Source organism: Phyllobates terribilis, unplaced genomic scaffold (assembly GCF_046119375.1).
Source record: "Phyllobates terribilis strain yellow unplaced genomic scaffold, ASM4611937v1 Scaffold_4__5_contigs__length_816908805, whole genome shotgun sequence".
Lineage (NCBI taxonomy): Eukaryota > Metazoa > Chordata > Amphibia > Anura > Dendrobatidae > Phyllobates > Phyllobates terribilis.
In genome coordinates, this window is record NW_027362764.1 from 678663701 (window position 1) to 678682892 (window position 19192).

Genomic DNA, 19192 nt, shown 5'->3' on the forward strand with positions numbered 1-19192 from the left:
GTGAGGTGCAATACTTCTGTAGCAACCGAGCCCTCGGTGCTACAGTTCCATTTATCTTCAGCCTAGGTGACGTATTGTGATACAGGGCCGTGATTTTGGCTATAAAAGGGTCCCCTAGACCCCTACCCCAAGCTTTTTAAGAGAATCATATATGGCGTGCCAGGAGACTCTATGGAATGCTTTCTCAGCATCCAACGAGAGTATCTACTTACAAATTTTTAACTGCATCTAGCCCAGGAAATACTTTGTGCCTAGTAGCAGTGTCTGCTAGTCAGCGGATTATCCCGGCTGTTAAGCAAGCTACACCACCTGTAGTTTGGACACTTAATTTTTTCAAAGGAAATGCTTCGGGACCACGGGATACTTAGTGAAGAGCATCAGGAGGCACCCCAAGGCATAGGGGCTGGGACTGGCACTAGGATGCCTTGCGGTGGACAGCCGAGCTCGATCCTTATAAAAGCTTTTTAACTGCAGCAGCTTTAGTGGACGCTACTGGAGCTGGAATTACGCGGCTGCTGGCATGAGACTTGCCCTCCAATAGATCCTTGTAAATGGATTTAAAGTGTATTCATTCAAATTAGAGGGACAATTTAAATTAAAAAGCTTAGAGCTGCCTCCACCACAGGGGGGCTCTCTCGACCCACCAGCGGACAGGCACCAGTATTGGGAGAGGGGGGCTGGCCGTCAGGGTTCACCGCGGCTCTGGCACAAACCCGGCGACACGGAGGTGGCACGGGCAGGAGCGGACTGGCCGTCTCGGCTTCTCACTTTTTGGATTTTAGAAGGGCATGACATGCCTATATCTGTGTCTCCCCCTCCTTTTACTCCTCCACCTCTTTTCTTTTCGCATGACTATATGTACTTGTCACTTTTCCATGTGTTAGTTGTGTCTTCTGAGCAGTTTGTCAGCTTTTGGACACCTTTGAAGGTGTTTTCTATGTGTTTCTATGTGTTTTTGTTTGCCTGCCATTGGTTTTAACGGTGTTCGAAGGTGTTCAACGAACAGTTCGACGAACAGTTCGGCGAACACACGGGTGTTCGACGAACCGAACCGAACTCGAACACTACGGGGGTGGCTCAACACTAATTACCACGCACATCCGTCCAAACTCTCTCCAAATCACCGGAAAAACTCTCCTCCTCAGGCACAGCCGAAACCAATTTGGAAAATGACCGAAAAGACGGAAGTCTCCCAGAACAACAAAAAAAAGGCGAACACCCAGCAGAAGAGGATGTATGGTTGTTAAGAGCAAATTCAGCAAGTGGCAGAAACTCAGACCACCCCTCTTGATTGTCTGCCACAAAACAATGCAAGAACTGCTCAACATCCTGGTTCTTCCTTTCTGTCTGGCCATTAGACTCCGGATAATATCCGGATGAAAACGACAAATGAACTCCCAACCTGTCACAAAAGGCACGCCAAAAACGAGCCACGAACTGAGGTCCCCTATCAGAAATAATGTCAGTAGGAACACCATGTAGTCTGACAATCTCCTTGACAAAGGCCTTAGCGAGTGTCTTAGCGCAAGGCAGTTTGATGAAGGGAACCAAGTGACACATCTTGCTAAAACGGTCCACGACCACCCAGATGACCGTGAAACCTTCAGAGGGAGGAAGGTCAGTAATAAAGTCCATAGCCAGATGTGTCCAAGGTGCACTAGGAACCTCCAGAGGGCAAAGCAACCCCGCAGCAGGAGCATGCAAAGACTTGGATCTTGCACACACAGTACATTGGCGCACCCACTTAATGACTTCCTTCTGCCATCCAGGCCACCAAAAACTGCAACCCACAAGTCTCTTGGTCTCAGAAATTCCTGGATGACCTGCCAACCGAGACTCATGACACTTAACAAACAAATCTCTCCTAAAGGTCCTAGGCACAAACAACCTCCCATGGGAAGTGTTAGATGGGGCATTCTCCTGTGCTTTAAGAATCTCATCCTCCAAAACGGAGTCCAAAGCAGCAATCACAACATCTTCTTGCAAAATGGTCTCCTCTTCCTCCTCAACACCGACCATGGGAGAAAAGCTGCGAGACAAAGCATCCGCTTTAACATTCTTGGTACCCGGGATGTAAGTAACGGAAAAATTAAACCGCGAGAAAAAAAGTGCCCACCTAGCCTGATGGGCATTCAAGCGCTTGGCAGCATCAAGATAGATCAGATTTTTATGATCAGTGAAAACCTGAATGGGAAATTCAGCACTTTCCAAGAGATGACGCCAGTGTTCAAATGCGAGTTTAATCGCCAGCAATTCCCGATTATCAATATCGTAATTAAGTTCAGTCTCGGAAAATTTTTTTGAAAAAAAGGCACAGGGATGTACTCCATCCTTGTTTTCCTGAGACAACACTGCACCAACCCCCACCGAAGAAGCATCAACCTCAACCAAAAACGGCTTAGTCACATCAGGCTGCATAAGGATGGGAGCAGAGGTGAACCTCTCCTTTAGAAACACAAAAGCTTCAATGGCCTCAGAAGTCCACTGAACCGCATTAGCACCTTTCCTGGTGAGATCGGTCAGCGGTTTGACAATAATAGAAAAATTTTTTATGAATTTTCTGTAATAATTGGCGAAACTCAAAAACCTCTGTATCGATTTCAAACCAATAGGCCTAGGCCATTCCTGCACAGCTTGAACTTTAACCGGGTCCATCTCAAAACCTTCACTGGAGATAATGAAGCCCAAAAAACTAATTCTCTGTACAGCGAACTCACATTTCTCCAGCTTAGCAAAAAGCGAATTGTCCATTAATAACTGTAATACCTCACGTACGCTCCGCCAATGAGACTCCAGATCCGGCGAATAAATCAAAATGTCATCCAAATACACAACCACATTTTTGCCGATTAAAGGTCTAAGGATATCATTAATAAGATTCTGAAAAAATGCTGGAGCATTAGTGAGACCAAAAGGCATGACCAGATTCTCAAAATGACCCACAGGAGTGTTAAAAGCAGTGTTCCATTCATCACCCTCCTTCATGCGCAACAAATTGTATGCCCCCCGGAGATCAATTTTAGAGAACCACTTGGCCCCCACTAACTGGTTAAATAAATCAGGAATCAATGGCAGTGGGTAAGGATTGCTTACAGTAAATTTTATTAATCTCACGAAAGTCCAGACAAGGACGTAAACCGCCATCTTTTTTTTTTACAAAAAAAAATCCAACAGCCACAGGAGACTTGGAAGGCCTAATGTGACCGGCGGCCAAGCTTGTCTGTATGTATTCTTCCAAAGCCTTTCTTTCAGGAATAGTAAGATTAAATAAACGACTCTTAGGAAGAGTCGCGCCAGGGACAAATTCAATGGTACAATCATAGTCTCTATGGGGAGGCAAAACCTGCGACTCCTCCTCAGAAAAAACTCTCCAAAAGTCCTGAATAGGTACAGGCAATTCCCCTCTATCCACAGCAGCAATGCGCCCGTTACAACACTTGTCATAACACTTAGGGCTCCAGGACTTAATTTCATTGGTAGACCAATCCAGTACAGGATTGTGCAATTTTAACCAGGGTAACCCCAATATTACTGGAGAAGGCAAATTATCCAATACCACCAAATCGAAATTCTCTTGATGAATACCATTAATAGTGAAGGGAAATTCACAGACCTTGTGAGTAACACTCTTCAAGGGAGAGCCATCGACAGAAACCACAGCAATAGGGGATGACAAAGTTTTAGGTTCTAATCTAAGTTTTTACAAGAATCCCCCATCAATCACATTCAGAGTAGATCCACAATCCACAAATACCCGAAATTCAATTTATTCATCCTGAGCAGCAGTAGTGGCAGATAGGAATACTCCCTTAGAATTTAAACAGGCAATACGAGCATGACTGACCATTTTTTTTTCTTTCTTCTTACGAAGCACACAGCTCTTAATAAAATGACCAGAATTTCCGCAATAGAAACACAAGCCTTCAGAAAGTCGGCGATCTTTTTCCTGAGAGCGGGGTGCCATCGCCCCAATTTCCATCGGCTCTCCATTGTCAGCACAGAACCTCTCAGGACTCGAAGCTGACATAGCAGAGGATTTGCTCTCATTAACCCTTTCACGCAGTCTCCTGTCCACCCGTATAGCTAATTGCATTGCCTCCTGCAAGTTTCCAGGTGTGGGATAAGCAATCAGTAAATCCTTTACCCTTTCACATAGCCCTGCAAGAAACAAGCTTTTCAAAGCAGAATCGTTCCACCCCACCTGGGCAGACCACCGACGGAAGTGAGAACAATATTTTTCCACATTACCTGATCCCTGCCTCAAACGTCTTAATTCAGACTCAGCAGATGAGACACGATCAGGATCATCGTACAACAAACCCAAAGCAGAAAAAAAACTATCCACTGATCTAAAGCACGGATCACTAGGTTGGAGAGACAAGGCCCATCCCTGAGGATCTTTGCGCAAAAGTGACATTATGATCCCTATGCGCTGTGATTCATCACCAGAGGATCCGGGTCTCAAACGAAAATATAATAGACAAGCATTTTTAAAAGAAAAAAAATCTTGATGTTCGCCAAAAAATAGATCAGGCAGACGTACCTTAGGTTCCACAAAATGAGCTCCAGAACAGCTACTCACGTGTTGTTGGAGCTTGGTCACCTCCAGAGAGAGTCCCTGCAAGCGTTGAGCCAAATCTTGCACCGAGACCATGATGGAAAACTGGAGGTCTTTCCTTAGAGAATTTTTTTTTTTTTTTTTATGGCTGGAATTACTGTTATGATCTGCTACAGAGACTAAGGAAAGAAAGGAGATCTATCCCTACAATAGAACTAAACTAGATCCCTACGATGTAACGGGGAACCTGATCCTGCGATCAGACCCGCTAAAGTCCTCGGCTAGTCTGAACGCAGACCTATAGATGTGAGGGAGGGATCCCTACAAGATCTAGGGACTGGGAAAAGTTGGACACCTCCTAGCAGAAATAGTAGCAGTCAAAGACAAACACACAACAAAAAGGCATAGGGGTCAGAAGACCTAGCAAAACTAACAGAGAACGGCAACAGAGCAACAAGCTAGCTCAACAGTAGTAAATACTAATGAAGTCCAGCAAAGCCAGGAGGGCGGAGCCGGATTAAATAGGCAAAATGGTCATGTGACCAGCAAACTAAAAAAACCTAACAGGAGAGTTGTAACACGCTTGGTGGCGAGCAATCTGGCCGTGACGGGGCAGGCTCCGAAGGGTCCATGCAAAGGCTGTGCCATCCCTACAGGTGTGGTTTGTTTTGCAGTGATTCACCTGCCTCATGAGGTGTCTTCAAAAATGTCTCGGCGCAGGGTCTCCTGCAGGCTAAACCCTTCATCGCGGTAATGTGACAGAAAGAGCAAGCTGGACCCGTAACTTGGGGGCGGAGCGAGACGTCCAGGGGTGAATGAAGGAAGAGGGTGAGATGGTTGCCAGTGACTTTGAGCTGCTCTTCAGGGGGGAGGGTCGTGTTGCCTGCAAAGGTCTTCTGCTTGGGGTTAACGGTGGTTGCCTCCAGCCACGCGGGAGACGCTGGTCCTGGTGAAAAGGAGCCTAGTATTAAAAGTAAAGAAGCAACAATGCTGGAGGCCCACGGTGATCAGAAGTATGCTGGTATTTTGCAGAGATGAAATAGCGCAAGAGAGAAAGCAAATGAAAAAAAGAAAAGAGAATGAATGTGTGCACTTGTGAAAGGGAATGGAAAAAAGGCATAGAAGAGAGAGCCCCCTGCTGGTGGAAGGAATGAAAAAGCAAAAGCCTAAAGCACCTGGTATTCCCAGGTGGTCTCCCATCCAAGTACTAACCAGGCCTGACCCTGCTTAGCTTCTGAGATCAGATGTGTTCAGGGTGGTGTAGCCGTAGGCAGACACAAGCCTCTCACTTGCTGCTTTTCTGCTTTGAAGTCTGGCTGCCGGCTGCCCTTTCCAGTGCTCAGCAAGACCAGGTCCTTTTGTGCTTTCCCTTCTCTTCAATTTTTTTGCTGGCTTCCTTAAAAGGTCTTGTAGACACAATGTCCCACTCAGAGCCGCTGAGCTCACTGATCGTCTGCAGCGCTGTCAACGGAACGTCAGCTTCACGGCCAATGCCACAGGCTGGAGGCAGAGGCGAGACTCACCGGTAGACCCGGGTAGGGTGAGTAGAGCGCGGTTAGTTGCTTTCTTATAGCCTGCAGCCGGGGATTAACTTTTAATGAAAGGGAACAATCCCTTTGACTGTCTGCAGCGCGCCACACCTAGGAAGCGCACTCTCACACACAAGCCAGCATGCACACGTGCTCGCACGTGACAACACCCCCTATCTGCCTCTACAACCTCTCCGTCACATGCGTCAGACTCTCCTGCCTGTTTTATGATTTCAGGACCCTAGCAGGAATCACCCCCCCCTCCCCAATTCCTTCCGCACCTTCCTTGCCTTCCTTGCTCTGAGGTTAGCTCTTTGTCAGCCGTCTGGCTTGGTTACACAAGCTTCTTTGCAGAGAAACATGTTACTTCTGCTGGCCCTCGCTAGGCGGCCGGCATCCAAAACCTTCCCTGGGCACCTGCTGAAAGCCTGGCCCCTTCACGGCCCCGGGTGCTTTTAACGCCATCATTTCCACACGGTGAGCTGCGGAGTCAATAAGCACTCCTAGCCGTGGCAAGGACCTCGGTTTCAGGCCTGCGTGAAGGCGGCGGGGTAGTGTACTTAGCTGCCAACTGGCTCAGAGGCCTCGGGGCTTCCATCATCTAAGTTACTTAAGGTCGGTGTCCGGCAAGGCGCCGTTCCATGCTAGCCGAGCTGGGCAGTAGGGCAAAACGTCATCAAAATGGTCTACAGCACCCGGTGTTCCCAGGAGGTCTCCCATCCAAATACTGTCCAAGCCCTGCCCTGCTTTGTTTCCAAGATCAGACAAGATCAGGCGTATCCAAGGTGGTATGGCCAGTAAATGCTGCTTGATCCATCGCCCGGCCAGCCTTTCTCAGGATCGCTTGGTGGCGAGCAATCTGGCCGTGACGGGGCGGGCTCCGAAGGGTCCATGCAAAGGCTGTGCCATCCCTACAGGTGTGGTTTGTTTAGCAGTGATTCACCCGCCGCATCAGGTGTCTTCAAAAATGTCTCGGCGCAGGGTCTCCTGCAGGCTAAACCCTTCATCGCGGTAATGTGACAGAAAGAGCAAGCTGGACCCGTAACATGGGGGCGGAGCGAGACGTCCAGGGGTGAATGAAGGAAGAGGGTGAGATGGTTGCCACTGACATTGAGCTGCTCCTCAGTTGGGAGGGTCGTGTTGCCTGCAAAGGTCTTCTGCTTGGGGTTACCGGTGGTTGCCTCCAGCCACGCGGGAGACGCTGGTCCTGGTGAAAAGGAGCCTAGTATTAAAAGTAAAGAAGCAACAATGCTGGAGGCCCACAGTGATCAGAAGGATGCTGGTATTTTGCAGAGATGAAATAGCGCAAGAGAGAAAGCAAATGAAAAAAAGAAAAGAGAATGAATGTGTGCACTTGTGAAAGGGAATGGAAAAAAGGCATAGAAGAGAGTACCCCCTGCTGGTGGAAGGAAAGAAAAAGTAAAAGCCTACAGCACCTGGTATTCCCAGGTGGTCTCCCTTCCAAGTACTAACCAGGCCTGACCCTGCTTAGCTTCCAAGATCAGATGAGATCAAGCGTGTTCAGGGTGGTGTGGCCGTAAACAGAGACAAGCCTCTCACTTGCTGCTTTTCTACTGTAACGTCTGGCTGCCGGCTGCCGGCTGCCCTTTCCAGTGCTCAGCAAGACCAGGTCCTTTTGTGCTTTACCTTCTCTTCAATTTTTTTGCTGGCTTCCTTAAAAGGTCTTGTAGACACAACGCCCCACTCAGAGCCGCTGAGCTCACTGATCAGCTGCAGTGCTGTCGACGGAATATCAGCTTCACAGCCAATGCCACAGGCCGGAGGCAGAGGCGAGACTCACCGGTAGACCCGGGTAGGGTGAGTAGAGCGCGGTTAGTTGCTTTCTTATAGCCTGCAGCCGGGGATTAACTTTTAATGAAAGGGAACAATCCCTTTGACTGTCTGCAGCGCGCCACACCTAGGAAGCGCACTCTCACACAACAAGCCAGCATGCACACGTGCTCGCACGTGATAACACCCCCTATCTGCCCCTACAACCTCTCCGTCACCATGCGTCAGACTCTCCTGCCTGTTTTATGATTTCAGGGCCCTAGCAGGAATCACCCCCCCCTCCCCAATTCCTTCCGCACCTTCCTTGCCTTCCTTCCACTGAGGTTAGCTCTTTGTGAGCCGTCTGGCTTGGTTACACAAGCTTCTTTGCAGAGAAACATATTACTTCTGAAGGCCCTCGCTAGGCGACCGCCATCCAAAACCTTCCCTGTTCACCTGCTGAAATCCTGGCCCCTTCACGGCCCCGAGTGCTTTTAACGCCATCATTTCCACACGGCGAGCTGCGGAGTCAATAAGCACTCCTAGCCGTGGCAAGGAGCTCGGTGTCAGGCGTGCGTGAAGGCGGCGGGGTAGCGTACTTAGCTGCCAACTGGCTCAGAGGCCTTGGGGCTTCCATCATCTAAGTTACTTAAGGTCGGTGTCCGGCAAGGCACCGTTCCATGCTAACCGAGCTGGGCAGTAGGGCAAAACGTCATCAAAATGGTCTACAGCACCCGGTGTTCCCAAGAGGTCCCCCATCCAAGTACTGTCTGAACCCAGCCCTGCTTTGCTTCCGAGATCAGACGAGATCGGGCGTATCCAAGGTGGTATGGCCAGTAGACGCTGCTCGATCCATCGCCCGGCCAGCCTTTCTCAGGATCGCTTGGTGGCGAGCAATCTGGCCGTGACGGGGCGGGCTTCAAAGGGTCCATGCAAAGGCTGTGCCGTCCCTACATGTGTGGTTTGTTTAGCAGTGATTCACCCGCCGCATCAGGTGTCTTCAAAAATGTCTCGGCGCAGGGTCTCCTGCAGGCTAAACCTTTCATCGCGGTAATGTGACAGAAAGAGCAAGCTGGACCCGTAACTTGGGGGCAGAGCGAGATGTCCAGGGGTGAATGAAGGAAGAGGGTGAGATGGTTGCCAGTGACTTTGAGCTGCTCTTCAGGGGGGAGGGTCGTGTTGCCTGCAAAGGTCTTCTGCTTGGGGTTACCGGTGGTTGCCTCCAGCCACCCGGGAGACGCTGGTCCTGGTGAAAAGGAGCCTAGTATTAAAAGTAAATAAACAACAATGCTGGAGGCCCACGGTGATCAGAAGGATGCTGGTATTTTGCAGAGATGAAATAGCGCAAGAGAGAAAGCAAATGAAAAAAAGAAAAGAGAATGAATGTGTGCACTTGTGAAAGGGAATGGAAAAAAGGCATAGAAGAGAGTGCCCCCTGCTGGTGGAAGGAAGGAAAAAGCAAAAGCCTATAGCACCTGGTATTCCCAGGTGGTCTCCCATCCAAGTACTAACCAGGCTCAACCCTGCTTAGCTTCCAAGATCAGACAAGAGCGCGCGTGTTCAGGGTGGTTTGGCCGTAGGCACAGACAAGCCTCTCACTTGCTGCTTTTCTACTTTGAAGGCTGGCTGCCGGATGCCCTTTCCAGTGTTCAGCAAGGCCAGGTCCTTTTGTGCTTTCCCTTCTCTTCAATTTTTTTGCTGGCTTCCTTAAAAGGTCTTGTAGACAGAAGGCCCCACTCAGAGCCGCTGAGCTCACTGATCGGCTGCAGCGCTGTCGATGGAACGTCAGCTTCACGGCCAATGCCACAGGCCGGGAGCAGAGGCGAGACTCACCGGTAGACCCGGGTAGGGTGAGTAGAGCGCGGTTAGTTGCTTTCTAATAGCCTGCAGCCGGGGATTAACTTTTAATGAAAGGGAACAATCCCTTTGACTGTCTGCAGCGCGCCACACCTAGGATGCGCACTCTCACACACAAGCCATCATGCACACGTGCTCGCACGTGACAACACACCCTATCTGCCCCTACAACCTCTCCGTCACCATGCGTCAGACTCTCCTGCCTGTTTTATGATTTCAGGGCCCTAGCAGGGATCACCCCCCCCTCCCCAATTCCTTCCGCACCTTCCTTGCCTTCCTTGCACTGAGGTTAGCTCTTTGTCAGCCGTCTGGCTTGGTTACACAAGCTTCTTTGCAGAGAAACATGTTACTTCTGCTGGCCCTCGCTAGGCGGCCGGCATCCAAAACCTTCCCTGGGCACCTGCTGAAAGCCTGGCCCCTTCACGGCCCCGAGTGCTTTTAACGCCATCATTTCCACACGACGAGCTGCGGAGTCAATAAGCACTCCTAGCCGTGGTAAGGAGCTCGGTGTCAGGCCTGCGTGAAGGTGGCGGTGTAGCGTACTTAGCTGCCAACTGGCTCAGAGGCCTTGGGGCTTCCATCATCTAAGTTACTTAAGGTCAGTGTCCGGCAAGGCGCCGTTCCATGCTAGCCGAGCTGGGCAGTAGGTAAAAACGTCATCAAAATGGTCTACAGCAACCAGAGTTCCCTCGAGGTCTCCCATCCAAGTACTGTCCGTGCCCAGCCCTGCTTTGCTTCCGAGATCAGTCAAGATCAGGCGTATCCAAGGTGGTATGGCCAGTAGACGCTGCTCAATCCATCGCCCGGCCAGCCTTTCTCAGGATCGCTTGGTGGCGAGCAATCTGGCCGTGATGGGGCGGGCTCCGAAGGGTCCATGCAAAGGCTGTGCCGTCCCTACAGGTGTGGTTTGTTTAGCAGTGATTCACCCGCCGCATCAGGTGTCTTCAAAAATGTCACAGCGCAGGGTCTCCTGCAGGCTAAACCCTTCATCGCGGTAATGTGACAGAAAGAGCCAGCTGGACCCGTAACTTGGGGGCGGAGCGAGACGTCCAGGGGTGAATGAAGGAAGAGGGTGAGATGGCTGCCAGTGACTTTGAGCTGCTCTTCAGGGGGGAGGGTCGTGCTGCCTGCAAAGGTCTTCTGCTTGGGGTTACCGGTGGTTGCCTCAAGCCACGCAGGAGACGCTGGTCCTGGTGAAAAGGAGCCTAGTATTAAAAGTAAAGAAGCAACAGTGCTGGAGGCCCACGGTGATCAGAAGGATGCTGGTATTTTGCAGAGATGAAATAGCGCAAGAGAGAAAGCAAATGAAAAAAAGAAAAGAGAATGAATGTGTGCACTTGTGAAAGGGAACGGAAAAAAGGCATAGAAGAGAGTGCCCCCTGCTGGTGGAAGGAAGAAAAAAGCAAAAGCCTACAGCACCTGGTATTCCCAAGTGGTCTCCCATCCAAGTACTAACCAGGCCCAACCCTGCTTAACTTTTGAGATCAGACGAGATTGGGCGTGTTCAGGGTGGTGTGGCCGTAGGCAGAGACTAGCCTCTCACTTGCTGCTTTTCTACTTTGACGTCTGGCTGCCGGCTGCCCTTTCCAGTGCTCAGCAAGACCAGGTCCTTTTGTGCTTTCCCTTCTCTTCAATTTTCTTGCTGGCTTCCTTAAAAGGTCTTGTAGACACAACGCCCCACTCAGAGCCGCTGAGCTCACTGATCGGCTGCAGCGCTGTCGACGGAACGTCAGCTTCACGGCCAAGGCCACAGGCCGGGAGCAGAGGCGAGACTCACCGGTAGACCCGGGTAGGGTGAGTAGAGCTCGGTTAGTTGCTTTCTAATAGGCTGCAGCCGGGGATTAACTTTTAATGAAAGGGAACAATCCCTTTGACTGTCTGCAGCGCGCCACACCTAGGAAGCGCACTCTCACACACAAGCCAGCATGCACACGTGCTCGCACATGACAACACCCCCTATCTGCCCCTACAACCTCTCCGTCACCATGCATCAGACTCTCCTGCCTGTTTTATGATTTCAGGGCCCTATCAGGAATCACCCCCCCCTCCCCAATTCCTTCCTTGCCCTGAGGTTAGCTCTTTGTCAGCCGTCTGGCTTGGTTTCACAAGCTTCTTTGCAGAGAAACATGTTACTTCTGCTGGCCCTCGCTAGGCGGCCTGCATCCAAATCCTTCCCTGGGTACCTGCTGAATGCCTGGCCCCTTCACGGCCCCGGGTGCTTTTAACGCCATCATTTCCACACGGTGAGCTGCGGAGTCAATTAGCACTCCTAGCCGTGGCAAGGAGCTCGGTGTCAAGCCTGCGTGAAGGCGGCGGGGTAGCGTACTTAGCTGCCAACTGGCTCAGAGGCCTTGGGGCTTCCATCATCTAAGTTACTTAAGGTCGGTGTCCGGCAAGGCGCCGTTCCATGCTAGCCGAGCTGGGCAGTAGGGCAAAACGTCATCAAAATAGTCTACAGCACCCGGTGTTCCCAGGAGGTCTCCCATCCAAGTACTGTCCGAGCCCAGCCCTGCTTTGCTTCCGAGATCAAACGAGATCGAGCGTATCCAAGGTGGTATGGCCAGCAGACGCTGCTTGATCCATCGCCCGGCCAGCCTTTCTCAGGTTCGCTTGGTGGCGAGCAATCTGGCCGTGACGGGGCGGGCTCCGAAGGGTCCATGCAAAGGCTGTGCCGTCCCTACAGGTGTGGTTTGTTTAGCAGTGATTCACCCGCCGCATCAGGTGTCTTCAAAAATGGCTCGGCGTAGGGTCTCCTTCAGGCTAAACCCTTCATCGCGGTAATGTGACAGAAAGAACAAGCTGGACCCGAAACTTGGGGGCGGAGCGAGACGTTCAGGGGTGAATGAAGGAAGAGGGTGAGATGGTTGCCAGTGACTTTGAGCTGCTCTTCAGGGGGGAGGGTCGTGTTGCCTGCAAAGGTCTTCTGCTTGGGGTTACCGGTGGTTGCCTCCAGCCACGCGGGAGACGCTGGTCCTAGTATTAAAAGTAAAGAAGCAACAATACTGGAGGCCCACGGTGATCAGAAGGATGCTGGTATTTTGCAGAGATGAAATAGCGCAAGAAAGAAAGCAAATGAAAAAAAGAAAGAGAATGAATGTGTGCACTTGCGAAAGGGAATGGAAAAAAGGCATAGAAGAGAATGCCCCCTGCTGGTGGAAGGAAGGAAAAAGCAAAAGCCTACAGCACCTGGTATTCCCAGGCAGTCTCCTATCCAAGTACTAACCAGGCCCGACCCTGCTAAGCTTCCGAGATCAGGCGTGCTCAGGGTGGTGTGGCCGTAGGCAGAGACAAGCCTCTCACTTGCTGCTTTTCTACTTTGACGTCTGGCTGCCGGCTGCCGGTTGCCCTTTCCAGTGCTCAGCAAGACCAGGTCCTTTTGTGCTTTCCCTTCTCTTCAATTTTTTTGCTGGCTTCCTTAAAAGGTCTTGTAGACACAATGCCCCACTCAGAGCCGCTGAGCTCACTGATCGGCTGCAGCGCTGTCGACGGAACGTCAGCTTCACGGCCAATGCCACAGGCCGGGAGCAGAGGCGCGACTCACCGGTAGACCCGGGTAGGGTGAGTAGAGCGCGGTTAGTTGCTTTCTAATAGCCTGCAGCCGGGGATTAACTTTTAATGAAAGGCAACAATCCCTTTGACTGTCTGCAGCGCGCCACACCTAGGAAGCGCACTCTCACACCCAAGCCAGCATGCACACGTGCTCGCACGTGACAACACCCCCTATCTGCCCCTACAACCTCTCCGTCACCATGCGTCAGACTCTCCTGCCTGTTTTATGATTTCAGGGCCCTAGCAGGAATCACCCCCCCCACCCCAATTCCTTCCTTGCCTTCATAGAATCATAGAATCATAGAATGGTAGAGTTGGAAGGGACCTCCTGGGTCATCTGGTCCAACCCCCTGCTCAAAGCAGGATTCACTAGATCATCTCAGACAGATGTCTGTCCAGCCTCTGTTTGAAGACGTCCATTGAAGGGGAATTCACCACCTCTCGTGGCAGCCTGTTCCACTCATTAATCACCCTAACTGTCAAAAAGTTTTTTCTAATATCTAATCTGTGTCTCCTCCCATTTAGTTTCATCCCATTGCTTCTAGTCTTTCCTTGTGCAAATGAGAATAAAGATGATCCTTCTACAATGTGACAGCCCTTGACATATTTGTAGACAGCTATTAAGTCTCCTCTCAGTCTTCTTTTTTGCAAGCTAAACATTCCCAAATCCTGCAACCGTTCCTCATAGGACATGGTTTGCAGACCAGTCACCATTCTGGTCGCTCTTCTCTGAACGTGCTCCAGTTTGTCTATGTCTTTTTTAAAATGTGGTGCCCAAAACTGTACACAGTATTCCAGATGAGGTCTGACCAAAGAGGAGTAAAGACCGATAATGACTTCACGTGATCTAGACTGTATGCTTCTGTTAATACATCCCAGAATTGTATTTGCCTTTTTTGCTGCTGCATCACACTGTTGACTCATGTTCAGTCTATGATCTATTAGTATACCTAAGTCTTTTTCACATGTACTGTTGCTTAGCTCTATTCCTCCCATTCTGTATATGCTTTTTTCATTTTTATTGCCCAGATGTAGTACTTTGCATTTTTCCCTGTTAAAAACCATTCTGTTGGTTGCTGCCCACTGCTCCAGTTTATTTAGGTCTTTTTGAATCCTCTCTCTCTCTTCTCTAGTATTAGCTATCCCTCTTAGCTTTGTGTCATCAGCAAATTTAATCAGTTTACCCTCAATTCCTTCATCTAAATCATTGATAAAGATGTTGAACAATACAGGTCCCTGGACGGAGCCCTGTGGTACCCCACTTGAGAAATTCATCCAGCTGGATGTGAAGCCATTTACAACCACCCTTTGAGTCCGATCACTAAGCCAGTTATGAATCCACCTAACAGTTGCCTGGTCCATTGCATACTTGGTCATTTTTTCAATAAGGATGGTGTGAGATACTTTGTCAAATGCTTTGCTGAAGTCAAGATATGCTATATCTACAGCATTTCCCTGATCCACCCAGTCAGTGATTCTGTCATAGAAGGAAATTAAGTTAGTCTGACATGACTTGTTAGTTACAAACCCATGCTGACTCTGGTTAATCACTTCATTCTTATCCATGTACTTACATACATGTTGTTTAATAATTTGTTCAAAGATCTTTCCTGGTATAGAAGTCAGACTCACTGGCCTATAGTTCCCTGGGTCCACCTTCTTCCCCTTTTTGAAGATAGGAACAACATTTGCTCTTCTCCAGTCTTCTGGGACTTCTCCTGTTCTCCAAGAATTTTCAAAGATTATGGAGAGTGGTTCTAAAATTTCTTCTACGATCTCCTTCAGTACTCTGGGGTGTAATTCATCTGGACCTGGAGACTTGAACTCATTTATGTTAGCTAAATATTCCCTCACAATCTTTCTGTTTACAGATAACTTGGATTCCTCTATTCCTTTAAAAGGACAGTGAAGATCAGTTGATGTTACATTTTCTTTCTGAGAGAAAACAGATGCAAAATAGGAATTAAAAAGTTCGGCCTTCTCAACATCCTCTCTTACCATTTCTCCATTTTCATCCTGTAAAAATCCTATAGCATCTTTGACTTTTCTTTTACTTTTGACATACCCCCAAAATCCTTTTTTATTGCTTTTGACATCTCTTGCAAGCCTTAATTCATTGTCAGCTTTAGCTAACCTGATACGTGCCCTACAGGATCTGCAGACTGCATTATAATCTTCTTTAGATATGCCTCCCTCTTTCCATTTAATAAACATTTCTTTCTTTCTTTTTAGCATGTGTTTAAGTTCTGTGTTCATCCATCCTGGTTTCCTTAAATGCTTCCCATTCTTCTTACTTTTCGGGATTGTTAACGATTGTGCTTTGAGAATCTCATTTTTAAAAATTTCCCATCCTTCCTGGACATTTTTGTCCTTAAGGACATCCAGCCATTGGATCCTTCCTATTCTCTTTCTGAGTCTCTTAAAATCTGCCTTTCTAAAATCTAACCTTGAAGTTTGAGTCTTCACATGTCTTCCTCCTCTAGTTATCCAAAATTCTATAATAGCATGATCGCTGCCTCCTAGGGTCCCAGCCACCTTTACCTCCTCAACCATTTCCTCCCTGTTTATAAGGATTAGATCCAAAGTAGCAGATCCTCTTGTTTTCTCCCCTACCTTTTGGAAGATAAAGTTGTCAGCAAGAGAGGATAAGGATAACCTTCCTTGCACTGAGGTTAGCTCTTTGTCAGCCGTCTGGCTTGGTTACACAAGCTTCTTTGCAGAGAAACATGTTACTTCTGCTGGCCCTCGCTAGGCGGCCGGCATCCAAAACCTTCCCTGGGCACCTGCTGAAAGCCTGGCCCCTTCACGGCCCCGGGTGCTTTTAACGCCATCATTTCCACACGGCGAGCTGCGGAGTCAATAAGCACTCCTAGCCGTGGCAAGGAGCTCGGTGTCAGGCCTGCGTGAAGGCGACGGGGTAGCGTACTTAGCTGCCAACTGGCTCAGAGGCCTTGGGGCTTCCATCATCTAAGTCAGGGTTCCCCAATTCCAGTCCTCAAGGCCCACCAACAGGTCATGTTTTCAGGATTTCCTTAGTATTACACAGGTGATAATTGCATCACCTGTGCAATACTAAGGAATTCCTGAAAACATGACTTGTTGGTGGGCCTTGAGGACTGGAGTTGGGGAACCCTGATCTAAGTTACTTAAGGTCGGTGTCCGGCAAGGCGCCGTTCCATGCTAGCCGAGCTGGGCATGAGGGCAAAACGTCATCAAAATGGTCTACAGCACCCGGTGTTCCCAGGAGGTCTCCCATCCAAGTACTGTCTGAGCCCAGCCCTGCTTTGCTTCCGAGATCAGACGAGATCGGGCGTATCCAAGGTGGTATGGCCAGTAGACGCTGCTCGATCCATCGCCCGGCCAGCCTTTCTCAGGATCGCTTGGTGGCGAGCAATCTGGCCGTGACGGGGCGGGCTCCGAAGGGTCCATGCAAAGGCTGTGCCGTCCCTACAGGTGTGGTTTGTTTAGCAGTGATTCACCCGCCGCATCAGGTGTCTTCAAAAATGTCTCAGCGCAGGGTCTCCTGCAGGCTAAACCCTTCATCGCGGTAATGTGACAGAAAGAGCAAGCTGGACCCGTAACTTGGGGGCGGATCGAGACGTCCAGGGGTGAATGAAGGAAGAGGGTGAGATGGTTGCCAGTGACTTTGAGCTGCTCTTCAGGGTGGAGGGTCGTGTTGCCTGTAAAGTCTTCTGATTGGGGTTACCGGTAGTTGCCTCCAGCCACGCGGGAGACGCTGGTCCTAGTATTAAAATTAAAGAAGCAACAATGCTGGAGGCCCACGGTGATCAGAAGGATGTTGGTATTTTGCAGAGATGAAATAGCGCAAGAGAGAAAGCAAATGAAAAAAAGAAAAGAGAATGAATGTGTGCACTTGTGAAAGGGAATGGAAAAAAGGCAAAGAAGAGAGTGCCCCCTGCTGGTGGAAGGAAGGAAAAAGCAAAAGCCTACAGCACCTGGTATTCCCAGGTGGTCTCCCATCCAAGTACTAACCAGGCCCAGCCCTGCTAAGCTTCTGAGATCAGACGAGATCGGGCATGTTCAGGGTGGTGTGGCCGTAGCCTGAAACAGGCTTCTCACTTGCTGCTTTTCTACTTTGACGTCTGGCTGCCGGCTGCCCTTTCCAGTGCTCAGCAAGACCAGGTCCTTTTGTGCTTTCCCTTCTCTTCAATTTTTTTGCTGGCTTCCTTAAAAGGTCTTGTAGACACAATGCCCCACTCAGAGCCGCTGAGCTCACTGATCGGCTGCAGCGCTGTCGACGGAACGTCAGCTTCACGGCCAATGCCACAGGCCGGGAGCAGAGGCGAGACTCACCGGTAGACCCGGGTAGGGTGAGTAGAGCGCGGTTAGTTGCTTTCTAATAGCCTGCAGCCGGGGATTAACTTTTAATGAAAGGGAACAATCCCTTTGTCTGTCTGCAGCGCGCCACACCTAGGAAGCGCACTCTCACACACAAGCCAGCATACACACGTGCTGGCACGTGACAACACCCCCTATCTGCCCCTACAACCTCTCCGTCACCATGCGTCAGACTCTCCTGCCTTTTTTATGATTTCAGGGCCCTAGCAGGAATCACCCCCCCCCCTTCCCCAATTCCTTCCGCACCTTCCTTGCCTTCCTTGCACTGAGGTTAGCTCTTTGTCAGCCGTCTGGCTTGTTTACACAAGCTTCTTTGCAGAGAAACATGTTACTTCTGCTGGCCCTCGCTAGACGGCCGGCATCCAAAACCTTCCCTGGGCACCTGCTGAAAGCCTGGCCCCTTCACGGCCCCGGGTGCTTTTAACGCCATCATTTCCACACGGTGAGCTGCGGAGTCAATAAGCACTCCTAGCCGTGGCAAGGAGCTCGGTGTCAGGCCTGCGTGAAGGGCGGCGGGGTAGCGTACTTAGCTGCCAACTGTCTCAGAGGCCTTGGGGCTTCCATCATGTAAGTTACTTAAGGTCGGTGCCCGGTAAGGCGCCGTTCCATGCTAGCCGAGCTGGGCAGTAGGGCAAAACGTCATCAAAATGGTCTACAGCACCTGGTGTTCCCAGGAGGTATCCCATCCAAGTACTGTCCGAGCCCAGCCCTGCTTTGATTCCGAGATCAGACGAGATCAGGCGTATCCAAGGTGGTATGGCCAGTAGATGCTGCTCGATCCATCGCCCGGCCAACCTTTCTCAGGATCGCTTGGTGGCGAGCAATCTGGCCGTGATGGGGCAGGCTCCGAAGGGTCCATGCAAAGGCTGTGCCGTCGATACAGGTGTGGTTTGTTTAGCAGTGATTCACCCGCCGCATCAGGTGTCTTCAAAAATGTCTCGGCGCAGGGTCTCCTGCAGGCTAAACCCTTCATCGCGGTAATGTGACAGAAAGAGCAAGCTGGACCCGTAACTTGGGGGCGGAGCGAGACGTCCAGGGGTGAATGAAGGAAGAGGGTGAGATGGTTGCCAGTGACTTTGAGCTGCTCTTCAGGGGGGAGGGTCGTGTTGCCTGCAAAGGTCTTCTGCTTGGAGTTACCGGTGGTTGCCTCCAGCCACGCGGGAGACGCTGGTCCTGGTGAAAAGGAGCCTAGTATTAAAAGTAAAGAAGCAACAATGCTGGAGGCCCACGGTGATCAGAAGGATGCTGGTATTTTGCAGAGATGAAATAGCGCAAGAGAGAAAGCAAATGAAAAAAAGAAAAGAGAATGAATGTGTGCACTTGTGAAAGGGAATGGAAAAAAGGCATAGAAGAGAGTGCCCCCTGCTGGTGGAAGGAAGGAAAAAGCAAAAGCCTACAGCACCTGGTATTCCCAGGCGGTCTCTGTTAAATGGTTAATTATGGAAATTCATTTGGAATGTTAATCCATAATCATTTTTCTGAGTTCTATGCCTCAGCCATCGTGTCTAGTTGACATGCGCTATTTGTGTGTGTATTTTTGGTTCACTACCATATGTAGAACAGGTGTCCA

General features: G+C 49.9%; 2 non-coding genes and 10 pseudogenes across 2 annotated transcripts; all 12 read right to left on the minus strand.

Annotated features, from left to right (window-relative positions):
• Nucleotides 1–5721: 5721 nt before the first annotated feature.
• LOC141269380 (5S ribosomal RNA) lies at nt 5722–5830 on the minus strand (annotated as a pseudogene).
• Nucleotides 5831–6770: 940 nt separating this feature from the next.
• LOC141270100 (5S ribosomal RNA) lies at nt 6771–6890 on the minus strand (annotated as a pseudogene).
• Nucleotides 6891–7511: 621 nt separating this feature from the next.
• On the minus strand, nt 7512–7630 carry LOC141267307 (5S ribosomal RNA; annotated as a pseudogene).
• Nucleotides 7631–8579: 949 nt separating this feature from the next.
• On the minus strand, nt 8580–8699 carry LOC141268027 (5S ribosomal RNA; annotated as a pseudogene).
• A 621-nt stretch (nt 8700–9320) lies between these two features.
• On the minus strand, nt 9321–9439 carry LOC141268459 (5S ribosomal RNA; annotated as a pseudogene).
• Nucleotides 9440–10380: 941 nt separating this feature from the next.
• Nucleotides 10381–10500, minus strand: LOC141269770 (5S ribosomal RNA; annotated as a pseudogene).
• Nucleotides 10501–11121: 621 nt separating this feature from the next.
• Nucleotides 11122–11240, minus strand: LOC141266523 (5S ribosomal RNA). Its single transcript, XR_012320558.1, has one exon. It is a non-coding gene; the product is annotated as a 5S ribosomal RNA (ribosomal RNA).
• Nucleotides 11241–12163: 923 nt separating this feature from the next.
• On the minus strand, nt 12164–12283 carry LOC141267563 (5S ribosomal RNA; annotated as a pseudogene).
• Nucleotides 12284–12888: 605 nt separating this feature from the next.
• On the minus strand, nt 12889–12997 carry LOC141269098 (5S ribosomal RNA; annotated as a pseudogene).
• A 3485-nt stretch (nt 12998–16482) lies between these two features.
• On the minus strand, nt 16483–16602 carry LOC141267329 (5S ribosomal RNA; annotated as a pseudogene).
• Nucleotides 16603–17207: 605 nt separating this feature from the next.
• On the minus strand, nt 17208–17326 carry LOC141266968 (5S ribosomal RNA). Its single transcript, XR_012320987.1, has one exon. It is a non-coding gene; the product is annotated as a 5S ribosomal RNA (ribosomal RNA).
• A 945-nt stretch (nt 17327–18271) lies between these two features.
• On the minus strand, nt 18272–18391 carry LOC141268589 (5S ribosomal RNA; annotated as a pseudogene).
• Nucleotides 18392–19192: the final 801 nt, after the last annotated feature.